The following is a 12,173-nucleotide window of genomic DNA, read 5'->3' as shown; positions in this document are numbered from 1 at the left end:
CACAGCTAATTTTGGAATTAAAACTGAACAATATGCATACCCAGCAGCACTACAAATCTGATCCCTAAAATTTTGAATTTTGCATAAAACGGTTTTTGAAGACGCAGTGCCGATATATTAATGCAGCTATACCGATGGAAGTTGCATGGTCGTATTAAAGTTGTAATATATTACATTAATAATCGAAATGATATGAAATCTTTTTGTCTAACGTTCCACGTTTATGCCCTTTAGGCTAAGGGAGACATGATGAAGGTAGGTGAATGATGATATAAAAATTGATAAAATGAGAATGTGTGAGGAAACGGGAGTACCCCAAGAACACCCACGGACGCGATGTTGTTCACCACAAACTAACTTCGACGGAGATCGAACAAGCGACCCCAGACACCAGAGGTAAGCGCTCTACCACTGAGTCACATGGGAATTGTGATGAATGAAATTATGAAAGCATTCCGAAAAGTTCTGGGATCCAATAATTCTCAGAAGTGAAGCTACATTTGTCAGATTATGGATCATGTCGCGAGCCGGATAAAACCTTTCTGAGGGCCGCAGGTCGTAGTTTCTCCATTACTGATCTATCTAAATAAAAATTGAAACTAACTATGTTTGCTGACGAACTCCTTCTACACTGCTGCACCGCTCTTCATTTTTGAACCATGGCCCAACTCAGGTTTTTACCCCATTAGGTTTCCCGAGAAGGTAGCAACGGCATTCCAACGCTAACATGTAGGGTAACATTTAGCAAAAATTGGTTAATTGTTAATTTGATTTGCATAGCAACATCCTTCCTTCTTGTTTTTCAAACATATTTAAACTATAGCAACATCGAAAAATTTCACTCAATGGAAATTCTCATATGAAAATATCTTTGCGACCAAATAGGATGATAAGCATGGGCGCCCGAAGGGGAGGGCAGGGTGGGGCCCGGGCTCCCCTCTGGCTCACGAAAATGTATACGTAATATAACAAATCACGTATATTAAATACCAGACGTAATATAGCAACTATGGAGACGGGCTCCCTCTAGAAAATTTTCTTCGGGCGCCCCTGATGATAAGGAAGGGGATTGAAATACTTTCCATAAACCTATTGCTTTCTAAACAGAGAACGGACATCTCAATTAGTTAATGGCATATAATAAATTATTACTTTAATATGATCATGAAGCTTCCATTGGTGCAGCTGAATTAACATATCAGTAGATTAAATTGAATTATTATGACATTTTTGCAAAAAACGTAATAGAGCCCGAAATATTAATAAAAAAGATGTTAATTCGAAGTTCTGAATCCATAATAGCTGTACATAGTCCTGGTACCCTCTTAAGCTTGCATGTTCAAATGAAATGAAAACTTGATTTCGTATAGAGAAAGGGGTTTATTCACAGTTCCATTGCTAAGGGCCCCAGAAGCTAGACGTTCACCAATAGATGTAATAGGAAGTACTCGTCAAGCTTTATCTACAAGTATTGTTATTTTGACCCTAACGCCTCAAGAAGTTGGTCAAAAAGGGTAGCAAAAGTAAGGGGTCATTAGTGATTTAGAGGAACTGAGAGGTTTTAGTAATGAAATCAATATAGGAATAAGGTCAGTATGCAACTGCATTTAGGATATGTGAGAAGTATCCATAGAGAATAGCGCTAAACTGAGATATCGGCATAGGTGATGGGTTGAAGATTTTTTTCAAAACTAAATATTTCGAAAGGAAATAAAAGTAGACGAAAGGAAAAGTATGTCTAGTAGTTGTCCTTTATGAGACTACTCAAAACTGGGTGGACAACATTAAGACTGAAACAAGGGATATTATATTAATTCCGGGGATAATGTTAAATAATCGGCTTTCCATGTATCAATGTCAGGAAAAGCTATAACATCATTGGGGAGAAAACGATTCAAAAATTGGAAGGCTCAGAAATTTCCAGAAGATGGCGAGCATAGCCAAGAAACCAGACAACACAAAGCGCATGCAAAACATATTTGTTATGCGACTACCAGTTTTACAGCTACAATACGTATCTTGAATTGAGGCATCACAGCTTAAGGCACGATCAACGAGTATAAAAATCCAGTGAACTTTGCTCTTGGAGAAGGAAAAGGCTCTCTGGTTCTGACAAGTGACGGTGATTGAAGAGTATTGAAGTCCGCATTTGACTAATCTAAAGGAATGTGGTCCCGGAGAATCTCAAATCATCTTCTGGTCAGTCTGAGTTCTGCATAATATGAGGCAGCTTGATTGATGTGATATGAGCCGGCAAGGTTAGTAATCTCCCGAGAGCGAAGGTCAGGAAATCCAACTGAAGTTAGAGATTCCATAGAAAAAAAAAATCACATCTCGGTGCTTTGTAAGAGGCACAACCAAGGACTGAAGATTTTCTCCCGACACTGCTCAAATATCTATGGGGTACTTCACGTTGATCATTAGATGCGTAAAGACGCGATCCAAACTCATTGTTAATAGTGCAAACAACTTTAAGACCTGGAGCAAGATGTGGGACATTGATTGTAGGCCTGCAATGTGCAAGATATTTGAATTTCTTGATTTGAACATTTGCAGCCTCTACAACCAAACGAACCAAGGTGTACAGCCTACATTGATCGTCTTCTAAGGCTGGAAGTTGACACTGCCCGGTATTCAAAAATGATGGCATATAAACTCGAAATTGTGCTCCTTCTAATGCAGCCCTGCAATCACGAAATCCTCGATCAAGAACAAAGATATCATCAGGTTTAAATAGCTTCTTGAACCAATGTGATTCCAATTCCAATAAGATTTTAGCAGTACTTGTGCCTGGAGGCCGAAATGGAACCGATTACAGGATCAATCCATTTGTTGAGGTGATCATCATTGGCTTCCTGAAGTTAAACTTTTTCTGCTCGCCCCGCGTTTTTTTTCTGGAAGAAGTAATTGCAAGATTTTTCTAGGTAAATTTATGTCCCATCCCAGATTGTAATGATTTCTTCTTCCTGAACACTATAGAGAATGCGTGATATCTGTGAAGTATTTTGTCTAATGACACCGTGAGTGTTTTTTTTTTTCCATGCCAATATGTTTGAGGACATGGTGGATACAAGGAACTCTCTAGTTGCTCTAATCCAACGATTGACCGCAGGTTGGGAGATGTGTCATTCGGATGCCAGTGCCTCTTGCGATTAATTGGTGTAAAATTCAGACAGATCTAAACATATCTTGTCCTTCATCTCATCTATAGCATGAGCAAGACATCTATAGCATGACACTTTCGGAAGCAAGTGTCTCATTATCTTGAGAAAGCCCTGTTTGATTTCGAATTCGATGGCCACTCATTGCTTCAAAGGACAAATTGCTGCTGCTTGATTTGATAGCACTGTCTCTAAGCGAAAAAATCAGCGATTCCAACCTGCTACGAAATTAGGGGTGGTGGTGTGAACAACTCGAGGCAAAGGTTGGAGTGATGTTGAACATAATAACTGATCTGGAGTGAGATGAGTGCTGCAGCACCAAATCTTCTCACGAATGAGAATCTTAGTGAGTATGAATGCATGAGTTCTTGCATAATTTGGAACACAGACGAGGGATTGAGGATTTTCGATGTAAAAAATGCAAGTGATGGGGCTCTGCGGTGCCAATCTTTGATAAATGTAGTTTCAAAATCAAAAGTTGTATGCGCATTACAAGAGAGAAACAGATACCATCAGTACACCTACAGCTTTATTTACCAAATCGACTTCACAATATTGGAATATATGAAGGATACAAAGAAACCAACTTTGATGCAGGAAGGCGAATACAATCTTTTTTTCCCTCTATCGCCCTTACTTTAAGAACAACCTTTGCTATTCAGTGATGAGAAACTAGAGATGCAAAAAAGCCGGCTTTTTTGAATCGATGGTTTTTTTCACATAAAAAGCCGGCTTTTTTTGGGAAAAAAACGAGAATTGTGGAAATTTTGGCTTTTTTCAACCTCATGATTTTTCTATCTAAATAGCTTTCTTATAGTATATTCTATAGTTAGATAAGAATTCCATGACCTGAATGTCATATTTCGCTCTGAAATTCACCATCAAGATGGATGGAGCACATGTTTTACGAATTAAAGCTAACATGAAGAATGTAGTATTTGAGGGTAATTTTAGAGGCTATTTAACTTTATTTTAACTTTTGAGTTATCGACATCTTTTTTCTTCTCTAGTTTGTCATCCGTGTTTCATTTCTAAGAGCTTTTAGTACTCTAGCTTCTAGCGCAAAAGTTAAACTTGCCCGTTTTTCTATTTATCCGTCAAAGCGTACGTTTTTCAATATATCCGTCAAACCGTACTTCCACATTTCTGTTATACTGTAGCTGTGAAGTGATTTAGCATTAATTTTCCGGACACAACCTTGAATACCAATTTATACAAATAATCAGTAGCGGATTTAGAAAAGTACTTTAGGAGGGGTTTTTCTGATTGTTTCGTTTCCTAAAAAGTCCTAATTTTATTTGGGAAGTGCTTGAAGTTTATGAGTACAGGCATAACTAATATTTCGCTTCGTTTATATGTTTAGCAATAATCTTCCGGATACAACTTTAAAAATCATTTTATACTGAGAATCAGTGGCGGATTTAGAAAAGTATTTTGGGAAGGGTTTCTCACTAATGTTTAGTTTTTTTAAACATTCGTAATTTTTATTTGACGGGAGCTTAAAGTTTATGAGTAAAGGCATAAATAATAGATATTTCGTTTGTTGCAGACATTCCGTAACTTTGGGGAACGGGCTTCAGTCCGAAAGACCGCCCCCCTAACCTTCGCAAAACCGTCACTGCTGGTAATTAGTAATAATAACGATTTAAAAACAATAAAAAAGGAAGTCGCCCAACTCACAGTACACGCATTATTTCTACATTCACAGATGGAATGAAGAAAAGCTTTGTCAGAATGGTCGAATGCTGGTTGAATTCCGGACTTCCCGATAGAAGCGCAAAAGCCAACCACTCAGTCATGTTTGCTGTGCAGTTGTATTTAGCTTAACTTAAATATATTCCGTAGTATTTTTTGGGGGGGTGGGGGGAGTTCCGTAATGATATGTTGAATCCCTCTTGTTAAAAATTCAGAAAACTTGAGGATTGGGTAAACTGTGATGGTGGTTCTATAAAACTTAACTGTAGAATTTCAAGAATATACAGAACCAAAAGCTCTAGATGTGCAGCCTTTAAGTGTATCATATAAATCTAAGTATTTCTCTTATGTTTTATTTTAATTTAATTTTGTTTCAAAAAGAGGGTATGGAATATTTTGAAGTAAAAATACTACATACTATTTTGCTAGTTATTTGTGTATTCTTTAAAAAGAAGTGTTTACTTTTAGGGTTGGCTGGTGAACACCAACTTTTTTTTTTAATAACTGGTTTAAAACACAAAAATAAAAAGAATGAAAAATGCGAATCGTGTGAACTTCATGGTGACGTTTCCAGATATCAAACCACCTGGAATAGTTTTATTTCCCTTTCACCTTTTAATCAAGGTGTCCCATGTTCAATTCTCGGTCGAACCACAACCCTTCTTTCATGCGTAACCCAAGTAGCGGTTCGGATGTCAGTTTAAGCGAAAGTCTTCTCCTTGATAACCTCGGTATTTCGTAAGGATGTTAAGCCTAAATATATGAAACAAACCAAATTGTATATTTCTGCATGCCTAAATGCGTGTTGTTTTATAAAGAAGCCAATATCGCTTAAATATATTGATAGAAATTGGCAAAATTTATCGATTGCCTACGTAGCTTCCAACATTAGCTTGGATTGGACTTTCAATGATATCTACGTACCGGTACTAAATTTGTAATTTAATACCTCAGTTTTAGCGTACTGATTATGGTACGTTGACCTTTAAATTTTACATGCAAAGCAATAACAGGATTTCCCCGTTATTGTCTTACATTTCAAGTAATGACAGGATTTTCCCAATGGCTAGGGCGGGAGATTCTCAACTTAAGAAATTTACTGACCGCACTTCTTTAAGCTTATGGGGGTTCTTCCGGCATAACCCCGCTGTTGCATAATAACATCAAGGCGAAAAAAACTTATTTCTGTGAATATGTAATATAAATACATAAAGCAAAAAATCAAAGTCAAAAAAGCCTGGTTTAAACCAAAAAAGCCTGGTTTAAAACATCCCCCAAAAAACGGGTTTTCGGCATTTTCAAAAACAACCACGGTTCTTGCCAACTCTGCTTACTTTTGTATATAGGAGGTTAAAAAATTCTTATTATATACATTGGTTAATCCTGTGGAATTCATAATGTAAATATGTTGAAGAAAAATTGTTTGAAATATTTTTTCGAAATTCATAGTTTATTTTCGATGTTTTATATTATTATCAGCATCAACCACTAATTAAATGATTTTTTGTGTTATAGAGAAGCGATACAAAGTCTGTTTTATCAATTTAAAGCAGTATTTTGAAAAAAGCCCAAAATTTCCCAAGCAAAAAAGCAAAGCAGAAAAAACCGAGTTTTTTTTCCAAAAAAGCCGGTTTTTTTTCCGAGCCCTTGCATCTCTATGAGAAACACTTTTCACCAAAACATCTCCAGCATTTCAAAATACTCTGAAGGTGCCATTTGATGTCGGTTCAAAATTAAGTAAAAAAAAAATTAACTTTTTTCTCTTCTGTATCCTTCATATAGCACCTGAACTAATTTCTACTAACAATGTTATGATTTTTTTTACAACTAAAATAAAATCAGTTTTCAGATTAGGCTTAATTGTGATTTATTTTCAATCTTTGTTACAATAGTACTACTTTATCCAGAATATATGAACAAGCAACAAGATAACTGGAAATATATCACATTAAAATCGTAAATTTATGTTAAGGCACGGTTTTAAGAAATGCATTGCATGGCAAATTATAGGCTTTGTGATACAGTAATTCAGTGAAAATCTGGGTAAATTGTCAGATTTTGGAATTCCATACAACATATATCTCAAATACAATTGTAAAAACTTAACACGTGATATGTAAGATTCATTATTATAAGTATTCTTTCATTATATCGTATTCTATCATGTATCGCTTGAGAAACCGCTAATCTCTTATTTCTAAAATGTTCCCTCTTTAATAGGGTCTAACAATTGCGTATCTTTACATCCCTTCTGCCATTTTTCTCTGAACATCTGATGGCCCAAAGCAGTTTCTTCTGTTCTTAATTATTTTCTCCCAACACTCCCTCACTAGTTTTCCGATCCATTCACCTAATTTTCTACAAACGAACTAATTCTATGTCCTCTGTAACCCGGAGGTTCAATACAGAATTCATGAAAGTTCTGCATTGACTTGTGTTCTTAGCCAACTGGATGAATTTGTACGTTGTATTCCTATTTCAGCAGATGCATCTTAACATTGTCCTTCTATTTTCGCCTTGGTCTTCCTAATGGTCTTTTTCCGAGAGTTTCTAGTTAAAGTTTTGAAAGTGTTTCTGCTTTTTCCCTTCTGGCTATGGCCTATCCATCTGAGCCTCCTAGACTTCATGACCCTAACAATGTTACATAAACGGTATAAACATGCAGAGCTCCTCGTTATAAAGTTTCCGCCTCTTGGTTCCGAATATTTGCCTCAGGATTTTATTTTCAAATATTCTCTGCGTTTTTCCAGGGCCGCGGTGGCTCAGTGGTAGAGCGTTCACCTCTGGTGCTTGGGGTCCCGGGTTCGATCCCAGCCCCCGCCAAGTGAACTTTGTGGTGGACAAACACCGTGTGCGTGGGTTTTCTCGGGGTTCTCCCGTTTCCTCCCACTTTCTTCATTCCACCATTTCATTCATTACTAATTATTACCGTCTCCTTTAGCCTAACCGGCATAACCGTGGGACGTAAAACTCAAAGATTTCATTTTATTTTTTCTCTGCGTTTTTACCTCAATATAAGCGACTATGTTCTGCAACCATACAGTACAACTGGCATAATTACCATTTTATATATTTTAATTAAACTCTCCCCCAGAATTCGCAAAGACAGAAGAATTTGGACTGAACAATAAAATGAATTCTCTGTTTTCGATCGACACTTAATTTCCTCGTGGATATACTTTTGGTCTGTTAATGCCAATCCTAAATATTTGAATGTGTCCAGCTTGTCAAAAGTACAATATTACTTGATATTTTAACATATCCATAATTTCCAGTATTACGATCTCCATGTGTTTAATTTTCTCTGCATGTACTTCTAAACTCATATCCCTGTAGATGTTTAATCAAATTCTTTATATTCAAATTTCAAAGGCTTCTAACAGCTTTTATTTTTATTTATTTTTTTAATCTACAAGTTTCTGCTCCGGACATAATTTTTAATGATTCTCTTTCATGTTTTTCTTCACAATTTTTTTCACGTTCCTATCCTTGTTATTTGTAAGTTCATTAATTATATTACCAAGCTCTATACTAGTTTTGTATAAACTATAGTAACAAAAAAAATTTGGCTTGTATACTATTATTACTATGATAGTCGTCATCGCGACAGACAAAGTGATCAAATGGTGATAGAAATGTAAAATGTTACAAGTGAAATAAGTTCACAATAGAGAAGTACCATGAAATTCAACGAAGCAGAGCTTCCACTGTATTAATAATTGGGCTAATTATTACTATAACCTTTGTTTCACTATATTTTTAAATTGAGCATATTATTAAAAGGTTATTAACATATTAGTGTAAATCTTACTGAAAAGGACAGTAAATGTTGTTTAATCTAAATTTATAAATATTTTATAGATTTTTAACAATTAATTACATCAAATTTTGTGTGACACTTTCTTCTCCCAAGTTTAGCAAGTCTCGAAAGAAAATTTGTATACATTATAGACAAGAAAAGTTTTCGAAACGATTATTAAAGATAAATCTACAGAACTTTTCGATGCAAAACTTATTTGGATTTGACAGTTCAAGACAAAGAATGGTACTGCCGCTGCATTGTTTTTTCACTATTGTATACTTCCAAAGTTCATGTATATTTGTATCAACTCAGACCACCATACGCGCAGGGTGTATACTCGTATATTTATTTTTAAGTAACAATTTTTACATTTCTCAATGGGTTCTGCCCACGTTCACAAAACAAGTTACATAATATAACTATTGGCAAACATTCACTGGGAACTTCAACTAAACAGTAGTATGATTTTCTCACTGTCATATCCAAATTAGACCATTAATACATAATACTAAAATGATAATACTATTAATAGCAACAAACTGAAGATATTTTTAAACAGTATTTGTTTGAAATAAGCTGCCATGAAAGTTAACGCGTCCGCAATCAATACTTATATACATTCACGTGGTTCCAAAGTACTGAAGACAAATGTTTGATCTAACTTTCTTACTAACGTATTTCACCCACAACAATGGTATCAGAAGGTTCAAAGACAGAAAATTGGGTAAGTAGAGAATGTATATATAATTATAAAACTGTAATCATCAAAAGGTTTAAAAACAGAAATTTAAATAAGTAGAGAATAAAAATGGAGAGAAATAAATTAAACAGCAATATTAGCAAATAAAGTACTATTACTGAAAAATTTAGGAACTTTTATGAACTACAACTTTGACTAATAATAGACTGCTTTTTACTTCTTTCTCACATTCCCATTACACATTAATACTGATCATTTGGATCTACGTATAACTTAAAAGTAGAAATGAAATCTGGCAAACGCAAACACTTATTAATGTGTCTGATATATTGCTGAAACATTAAAACAGATTATTAATATGTGTTTGCTCTGGTCAGATTTCACTTTTATTTGCCAGTAAAGAAGTACTGGAAAATTTTCTCCCTGATAGCACCATATCTCAACTCTGTTGACGCCATTGATCGCATTATGTTCATTCACAAAACGTCGACTGTTCCCGAGATAACATGCTGAACCATGACTATATACACATTGTTATCTAAATAATGGAAATACATGTTGCTTGCAGCATGTAAAATGGTAACGCTGAGGATGCATGATCAGAGCCTCATCTTGTTAGTGATGTATCATGTAATCGTTTGTAGTACGTCAGGCAGGGCAGTAAAGAGGCGTGTGTTACGCGGACAGACGGTGGGAACGTAAAATGGAAGTTCTCTGAGAGTTTAAAATATGTCAAAATGTAGGTGTACTGCTAGCGCAAATGTATCTAGGGTGGCCACTGTATTAGACTTGTCGCGAGAAAGTGTCCAAAAGGTTATAACAGCCTACTTAACGCATAGGAAAACAACATCGACGAGTAGTAATATTGGACGGAAGTGAAAGATTCGTCGAACACTGAGACGGATTGTCATGAAGGATTGTAGAGTGAATGACTGCAATAAACCAGCGCCTTAAATAGCGTACCGCAACTTAATCAGGAAAGAGATGCATAACTTCAACATCCCTGAACGGGTTGCAATTTCCAAACCGATGACCACCGCTAAAAATGCTTTAGTGGAACCGACCCACTTTACTCGTTACTGAAAATCTCTTTAACTGGGTTGAATTTCTTTCCTGGATAACTGACTTCCACCTTGAAAATATCCTCCGCGTTGGAACATTTAATATACCACCGAACATTGAGAGACTGGTTCAGAGCATGAAGGGTCGATTTTCCGACTAAATGGTAAATAAAAATAACTACACTTTTTCTTTTCTTTAAAAAATTAATATTTTGGTTACGATGAACAAGGTTCTCCATGGATAGGTATTCAATTCTTGTGAAAATGTTCTCGTATGGTCCTCGACGACAGCAAGACCTCTGTGACTGGCCCAGCCCCTGTTCCAACTTGAACATGCCTGCATTAGTGCAAATATAGTAGTGTCGAGAACATGTAAAATGCATCGTCGATGATTAGTGAGTCCTCTATCAACTCACAACCGGTCGTGCCTATGTATGGCATACACCCAAAGAAGTTTATGCTCGGAACTGTCTGCCCCTACAATGAAACATGGCGACAGTTACTTTCTGGTATTTCGCGTGTTCTGTGATTACACTCACAGGATGCATTTCTGATAATCATTCTATATACATTTTAGGTAACCACATGCATTATAATGGTACAGATGTTGTTTCTGACTAATGACAATGCGCCAATTCACATTGCGCACCTCCTCAGGGGTGGTATCATGAACATCGAGATGAAGTACAACACTTCTGCAATGGAATTTACAGTTTTCAACATTATTAAACAACTATGATCAGTTCTCCACACTATATATATCCTCCTTCATCCTCACTGAACGTATTGAGTGCCACTCTGAATGAGAAATGATACAATATTCCTCTTTAAAAAAACACATATGACTTATATGCCTGGATTCCATAGAGAATCAGAGCTGTTCTGCAGGTTAACAGTATTCCACTCGTATTAAGCAGGTAAAACGCACTTTCTTCCGGTGTTTCCATTTCTTTGATGGCAATTTCATACAAATGTGAAAACTGTTTAATATTTAAACTTAATGTAAATTTTTTAACCTTCTCGTCGATACTTCTTGCCCTCGCTTTTAGTTTATAAATCCAAAAAGACACAGAAGCCTCGGAAAGAATATTAAATGCATGTATAATAAAAGGTTGAAAGAATTGCTTTGATAAACAGATCACTTTACTTTACCAATAAAATTAAAATAACCGTGTAACGAATGAACGGAAAAAAACATGTAGCCAACTGGAATCCCTCGAGAAACGAAGTTTCTTTGGAGACTTCCTTCTATGGCCACAGTATGTTCGTGTCGAGTTATTTATTTGCTTGTTTGTTTCAGAGAGTGACCGAATTATTTACAAAATTCACCGATTTATAACGAATAATGGAAATTGTCATATTTTTTCAAGTATTTATAAGCATCTCTGTTATACTCGAAAGTTGTGATCTCAGTATAGTTCAAACAGTTATACTGTTTTACGATTCTCAGTCAAAAGTGAACAGTTCTGTGCCTCCACCGAAGATAACACGAACCAATCGCAGACATACTAAACGCCCTTCGTGCAAGCGGTTCTAGGTTCTATTTCCGGTAGGGACACTTGGTCGGAAAGGTATAAAAGAATTTTCAGGCCAGCCATTCCGAATGAGATTTTTCCGAAGTTTTCCTCACACTTGGCGAATACTGGGATGGAACATAAAAATGTCCCAGGCCGCTTGCTTTCTTCCTTTCCTGGGTAGTTTAATCCCCAAGGGACGTCATCCCTCATACAAGACGGGCTAAAATGGGAAAACCC

This window comes from Thermobia domestica, chromosome 11 (genome assembly GCF_964235325.1).
Source record: "Thermobia domestica chromosome 11, izTheDome1.hap1.1, whole genome shotgun sequence".
Taxonomy (NCBI): domain Eukaryota; kingdom Metazoa; phylum Arthropoda; class Insecta; order Zygentoma; family Lepismatidae; genus Thermobia; species Thermobia domestica.
This window is presented reverse-complemented; position numbering follows the sequence as displayed.